The following is a 7,885-nucleotide window of genomic DNA, read 5'->3' as shown; positions in this document are numbered from 1 at the left end:
TTATAGGGCCCAGGGCAAGAATAAAACTTGGGGCTCCCTTGACACCCGGTTGCTGGCAATCTATTGATGAATGGCTTCCAGGATTAAATACCACTGCACAATGTGTATTTGTGCCACTCCACGGATTCCAGCGCTTCCTTAGAATGATTACGGCCCCCTCGGGGCTCTCTGGCCCCACACCCCACTTCTGCTCTAGTTTTTCAAACTGCAGTCCAAGGGGGAAGGTGAATTTGGATCTTTGTAAAAGAAGAGAAGAAAATATCATCTAATCTGCCTCTCCCTTACTTTGTGACACCTGGCCCAGTAGCAGAGGAAGAAGCAGTCCCAGGAAGATTTTTGGTGAATTTCACCTGTTAGAGACCACAGATGGGGGTCTGGGCTTTCCATAAGTCAAGTTTTCCATGGTCACGTGGTCCATGTCACTGCGTCCCTGTGGCAGAACAGAGTGGAAGGACGGAAGCATTAATCCCATTTAGCAAAAGTAGAAACTGAAGCAAGCTGTAGGAGCCTGTGATTTCTTAGTGGTGGAGGTTGTCTGAGAACCTTGTGTGTGTGTGTGTGTGTGTGTGTGTGTGTGTGTGTGTGTGTGTGGTGTTAGGGATTAAACTCAAGGGGCATTCTACCTCCAAGCTACACCCCCAGCCCTATTTTATTTTTATTTGGAAATAGGATCTCGCTAAATTGCTGAGGCTGGCTTTGAACCTGTGATCCGCCTGTCTCAGCCTCCCAAATACTGGGATCACAGATGTGTGCCACCACATCCAGCTGTTTTTTTTTTTTATTCCAAATTATTTCAACAACTCGTTATACTATCTTAACGCTCTCACTGAATGGTGTGTGTGTGTGTGTGTGTGTGTGTGTGTGTGTGTGTGTGTGGTGTGTTCAGTTCAGCAGAACATGAAGTTATCTCTGCAAACTCTGTTAAGACTCTAAGACGGTCCAGCTTGATGGCACAGGCCAGTAATGCCTTGGGAGGCCGAGACAGGAGGATCTCGGGTTCAAAGCCAGCTTTGTTTTAGTGTCTTAGCAAGACTCTTGTCTGGAAAGAAAAATTAAAGCCGGGCGTGGTGGCGCACGCTTGTAATCCCAGCATTCGGGAGGCTGAGACCTGGAGGATCGCGGTTCTCAGACAGCCTCAGCTACTTAGTGAAGCCCTCTGCAACTCAGTGAGACCCAGTTTCAAAATAAAGAATAAAAAATTGGGCAGGGGGTGTAGCTCGGAGGACAAATGCCTCTGGGTTCCATCCCCAGACCCGCAAAAAATATATAAAATAAAATAAATTAAAAAAGGATTGGGGCTATAGCTCAGAGGTGGAATGCCCTGGGTTTAATTCCCAGTACTGCATGTACACACATGTGAGCGTGTGCGCGCGCGCGCGCGCGCACACACACACACACACACACACACACACACACACACACACACGACTATAAGATAATTGAGATTTGCAAGCCACCTGGACGACTAACTTCTCCAGCCTTCTGGAGGAAGCCTGTGCTTAATACACAAATAAAATACCTCAAGTCTCCATCCCAGACAGGAAGGCACCTCCTCCCACGTGTACCCATGAATTTCCAAGTAGCTCACCATTTTCTGATGGGTACACACTCTAGCCTGCTTCCTGCTTTAATCAGTAAAATTATTTCATCCTGGGGGGGAGGGAAGTTCAAATCCTCAATCCACTAGCTACGCATGTGACCTTATTTGGAGATAGGGTCTTGGTAGATGGGCAAGTTGAGGTTATACCAAATCAGGGTGGGTCTAATCCGATAACCGGTGTCCTTATACAGACAGGGAAATGCAGGCTTAGGTCTAAGAGCCACACAGGGAGGAGGACACAGAGACGATGGTGGCAGGGATTAGAGTCCTACGTAGCGAGCCAAAGAGCCCCACAGACGAGCAGCCAGCAAGAACAGCTATGGAGTGGGGTAAAGGAGGATCCTCCCCTCGAGCCTCCAGAGGGAGAGCGAGGCTTCGTCCTCACGATACCTTGATTTTGGACTTCGAGTTTCAGAGCTGTTTATTTTTTTAATCCATCACAGTTTGTAGTAATTTATTACATCAACCCAGAAAGCTAATATTCCGCCCATCTTGGCTGTAGCTTCATTTTTCTCTCCACTCTAGGTTATCAATGCTCTCAAAAATGCTTCTTTTTGCCGGGCGTGGTGGCGCACGCCTGTCATCCCCGCGCTTGGGAGGCTGAGACGGGAGGATCGCACGGGTTCGAAGCCAGCCTCAGCTATTTAGTGAGGCTCTCAGCAACTTAGTAAGACCCTGTTCCCAAATAAAATATAAAATAGATCTGGGAGTATAGCCCAGAGGTAGAAAGCCTCTGGGTTCCACCCCCAGTACCACCAAAAATAAATAAATAAATAAATAAATAAATAAATATAAAAAATAAAAAAGCCCTGTTTCAAAATAAAGAATAAAAAATAGGCCTGGAGATGTAGCTCAAAGGTAAAATGTCCCTGAGCTCAATCTCCAGTACAACAACAACAAAAATAAATAAGTAAATACATAGATAAGTAAATAAATAAATAAGCCAGACGTGGTGGTGCATGCTTGTAATCCGCGCTTGGGAGGCTGAGACAGGAGGATCGCGCAGGTTCACAGCCAGCCTCAGCTACTTAGTGAGGCTTTCAGCAACTTAGTGAGACCCTGTTTCCAAATAAAATATAAAATAGGTCTGGGAGTATAGCCGGGAGGTAGAAAGCCCCTGGGTTCCATCTACAGTAACACACACACACACACACACACACACACACACACACACAAATAAATGCTTCTTTTTTGGTCTCAAAAATGCTTTTACTGTGAAACAGAGGACTCTGGCTCTGCAGAGGCAGTGACTTAAAATTAAACGGGAGGTATCACTGGATTTTAAATTAATTAAAAATAAAGTCCCTAGGAGAGCCTAACATACAGGTAGGGGAGGAATCCCTGCCACCTATGTGCATGCATTTGCTTTATGCAATAAGGAATAAACATCCACCACTTTTATAGATGGATGGAGAGTACTGGGGATTAAACTCAGGGGTGTCCTACCTCTAAGATAGACCCCCAGCCCTATTTATTTATTTATTTATTTATTTATTTATTTATTTATTTATTGGTGGTACTGGGGTTCCTGGAAACCCTTCTACCTCCAAGCTACACTCCCAGACCTATTATATATTTTTATTTGGAAACAGGATGTCTTAAGCCAGCGCAACTGGCTTCGAACCTACACGATCCTCCCGTCTCTGCCTCCCAAGCGCGGGGATTACAAGCGTGCACCACCATGTCCGGCGCTTTATTTACTTTTATTTTTATTTTTATTTTTTGAGGTACTGGGGATAGAACCCAGGGTCATTCTGCCTCCATGCTACACCCCCAGACCTATTTTTTATTCTTTCTTTCTTTTTTTCTTTCTTTCTTTATTTTTTGTGGTACTGGGGGTGGAGCCCAGGGGATTTACTACCTTTGGGCTATACTCCCTGACCTATATCTTTTATATTTTATTTGGAAACAGGGTCTCACTAAGTTGCTGAGAGCCACACTAAGTTGCTGAAGCTGGCTTTGAACCTGTACAAACCTCCTGTCTCATCCTCCCAAGCACTGGGATTACTAGCGTGTGCCACCACGTCCGGCTTTATTATTATTGTTATTATTATTATTATTATTATTGTTATTATTATTATTATTATTATTATTATTATTATTATTTGGTGGTACTGGGGTTCCTGGAAGCCCTTCTACATCTGGGATACACTCCCAGACCTATTTTATGTTTTTATTTGGAAACAGGGTCTCGTAAGCCAGCTGGCTTCGAACCTGTGAGATCCTCCTGTCTTAGCCTCCCAAGCGTGGGGATTACAAGCGTGCGCCACCACGCCGGCTTATTTTTATTATTTTGAAACAGGGTCTTGCTAAGTTGCCGAGGCTGGCTTTGAACTTGTGAGCCTTCTGTCTCAGCCTCCCAAGTACTGGGATTACAGGCATGCGTCACCACGTGACTGGTAGAAGCATTTTTAAATGTGGTTTCAAAATGAGCGCTTGCTAAAATGGAGTTCCAGTTTATAATTTGACACTACTTTGTTTAAGCGATTCCTTCTTACAAGACAGAAGGCAGCCTATTCTTCTGACTCGGCAGCTTGGGCGCCGTGGTGAACATCTGATGATGATTTGGTGGTCGCAGAGCCTGGAGCGTGCTACCTGCACGCCTGCACCTCGTGGTGGGGCCTCACCTCCAGGACATTCAGCTGAGATCTCACTCCGTGGACACCTTGCTAGCACTCACACTTCCCTGAGGGGACTGGTCCTGCCTTACTCCGATCACAGGATTCTTCTGAAGCCACAGGCATGATCCCATTGCTAGCCTCTCAGCAACCTAGGGAAAGCCTGTTTCAAAACAAAAAATATATAAAGGGCTGGGGGTGTAACTTGGAAGCAGAATGCCCCTGGGTTCAATCCCCAGTACCCATTACTCTGAGTTGGACTTTCCTTTCTTTTTTTTTTTTTTTTTGTAAGACACTCTAGGAAAGGGAATTTCCTTTCAGGTCATAGAAGCAGCAGGGTTTACACTGGGCTCTGTCCCTGGACATTTTTTATGTGTGTGTGCTACACGGAGAAGACTTTCCATAAGAGAAGAATGCCAGGCCAACTCAGGGATAAACAGAATAAGGAGAGAGAATGAATTCTGATGAAATTTGTTTGCAGGACCATCTCTAGGTGGACTAGAAATAATCATTATATAAGACAAATTGCACTGGCATGGGTGTGGAAGGCGAGCCCCGAGCTCGCAGGCGCAGGTCCTCTGACTCCTTCCCGGGGAGCTTGCAAGCCTGGGCTGGTGGTTTCCGCTCTCACCTGCTGGTCGTGCGCAGCAGGCATGGAGGGGAGCCTTCAGAAGGTCTCCTGAGTTCTTCCGCTGTGCAACTCTATCGTTTTTAGTATTTTTTCTGTGAATTCCAGATGTTGAGGTCTCTCTGGACTCCCAGCACCATCTGCCCAGAGACTTGCTGTTCCTTTTCTCTGTGCTGCATTCTAGAAATTCTCCAGACTATAAACCAGGGCTCGCCTTGCTTGGTTATTTCCTGGCTTTTGGAGGTAACTGTCATTCCTTGATTGATGTCTGATGTCTCAGAAGTCCTTATTGCATATCTATTGTTTGTTTAGTGTTTTCAGACAGAAGGATTCATCTGATCCCTATCCATCTTGGCTAGAAAGTATATAGCAATACAGTGCAATAAACGAAATTAACTACACGATAGAGAGATATTAGATCAAGAAGAAAATAAAATAGAGATCTTTGGGGAGGTGAGGAGAATGGCAACTGGGAGGAGAGCCCAAAGAGGGTTTGTGCAGGTGCTAATGTTCGATTTCCTTGTCAGAGTGGGTGATTCTTGGAGTGCATTCGCTTTGTAAATATTAAATGCTATTTTTATGACTTGTATATTTTATGTGCATACATTATATATATATATATCAATAAATAAGTTCATTTAAAAATATATTAAAGGTAGCCAGGCATGGTGGTGCATGCCTGTAATTCTAGTACTTGGGAGGCTAAGTCAGGAGGATTGCAGACTCAAGGCCGGCCTCAGCAAAGTAGCAAGGATCTCAGCTACTTAGCATGACTCTGTTACAAAATAAAAAATAAAATAGGCTGGAGATGTATCTTGGAGGTAGAATGCCCTGGGGTTCAGCCTCTGGCACAAAAATTTAAATAAATAAAAATATATTAAAGGCATAAAAGTAAAACAAATATAATTTGTCATTGAGGGCAGATCTGAAGATTCATACCAAGATCCAACGCACTGTGGGGTTTGGCATCAGGCAGAACTGTGTTCCAATCCTGTGTCTACACTAACTGTGTGTGTGAACTCGAACCCCGTCATCTCTGTAAACCTCAGTTTCCTCTTCTCAGAAATGGGTGTGCTGCTAAGATGTGTCTCACAGGGGCACGTGCAGGTGAAACGAGATATTTTATGTAAAAAGGTGCCAAGTGTATAGTAGGTTGTAAGTATTAGTTTCAACTGAAATATGTATGTATTATATATTCATAGGGAATTGGTTAAAGAAATTACGTTCTTTTCTTACGGCACCATATGCTCAGTTGCTGAGTGAGAGCAAGATCGTGGCGTAGGTGTTGCTGTGACGTGAATTAGATGGGACATATCGTTTTGCCTACACTTGACGGGGAGAGACGGAGGGAGGGAAGAGTTAGTTAGCAGAAGGAGAAGGTGGGGAAGGAACTGCCCAGCAGGGGCCGTGGCCTGAAGATGGAGAGGGCGCGGGCAGGGGTGGGGGTGCCGCCCAGCCCTCCGCCTCCTGACAGTGCCCGCAGTTAGGAATCGACCCCCACTCGCTCGTCAGAGAGGCCACAGGGCACGGAGCCCACAGCACTGTTCAGACTCGTTGGCCGCTGCGGGACAGAGCAGAGCGGGGGGTGGAGAGCGGGTTGGAGAGGACTTGTGCAAACACAGCTAGTGTGCAAAATGCATCTGGACAGTCTTCAGGATGCAAGATTTTTTCTTAAAATATATCATATGTTAACATTTTTGTGAATCAGGTGGAGAGAGAAAGATAAGTAGATAGATAGATAGATAGATAGATAGATAGATAGATACATACATACATACATACATATCCTTAGAAGGATACAGAAAAAAAAAAATACTGCACCAGTGGTCACAAGTGAGGCGTGAGGAGCGGGATGGCCAGCTCAAATTAAGAAGATACAAGGAAGCTGGGCGTGGTGGTGCACTCCTGTAATCCCAGTACTTGGGGAAGCCGGGACAGGAGGATCACAGGTTTGAGGCCAGCCTCAGAAACCTAGTGATACCTTGTTAAAAAAGAAAAAGATAGGAAGGAAGGAAAGAAAGAAAAAAAGAACGAAAGAGGTACAGGAGGATTTATTCACAGAGAGGCTAGTTAATCAGGTGTGGGTGCAGCAGAACAGAGGAGAAATGCAGTAACCCAGGGACAGAATCAACAAAGCTGTGCACCTTAGTTTCAACTGAAAAAAAAATAATATATATATATTCATTCATTCACAGGGAATATGAGTTTTTTGTGTTCCCAAACCTTCTGGGACAAGGAGAGGGCGCGATTACTTGATCTTGGAGATGGTGCCTGAGAAGCAGTGGTGAATAGCTGAGTGACCCTGGCAGCCCCAGGAAGCCTCGCAGATGGACGCCCGGGGAGTAAAGCCCAGCACTCTCTGTTCTTTTCTTTCGCCAGCTTGTCAGCGCCTCCTGTTGGCTCCACCCCCCCTAGAAGCACAGGAGATGGAGCCTGGCGGGGGCCCTAGAGATGGAGGCTGACGCCAAGGCCGGAGGAAGATGGCTCACTTAGAACGGAACTTACTCCACACTGGCTGCCTTCTGCACGGTTTGAAATTTTTTTTCACCCATCCGTGTGTATATGTTACTTTAAAAACACACAAATCAAAATAAATCAAGATAAATGTCAATCCCCTCCTCCGCTTTGCACATAGACGCGAAAAGTGTCATCCTCTAAAAAGACAAGGGAGGGCTGCTTCCTACGCCGGGCTCAGAGCTGGGACGTGGCAGTTCCTCGCGTCTGGGGCTGAGCGAGGTTGCCCAGAGAGATCAGCACCAAGAGAGGCTGGGAGTCCGAGTCCGTGCGTCAGCCCCAGTGCACCCTTCACCATCCTGTTTTCCTTCCTTCCTTCCTTCCTTCCTTCCTTCCTTCCTTCCTTCCTCCCTTCTTCCTTCCTTCCTTCCTTCCTTCCTTCCTTCCTTCCTTCCTCCTTCCTTCCTTCCTTCCTTCCTTCCTTCCTTCCTTCCCCCTTCCTTCCTTCCTTCCTTCCTTCCTTCCTTCCTTCCCCCTTCCTCCCTCCCTCCCTCCCTCCCTCCCTCCCTCCCTCCCTTCCTTCCT

The sequence above is a fragment of the Muscardinus avellanarius genome (genome assembly GCF_963383645.1).
Source record: "Muscardinus avellanarius genome assembly, chromosome: 21".
In the NCBI taxonomy this organism is placed as follows: domain Eukaryota; kingdom Metazoa; phylum Chordata; class Mammalia; order Rodentia; family Gliridae; genus Muscardinus; species Muscardinus avellanarius.
The sequence above is the reverse complement of the archived record's forward strand: the minus strand, read 5'-3'. Positions refer to the sequence as shown.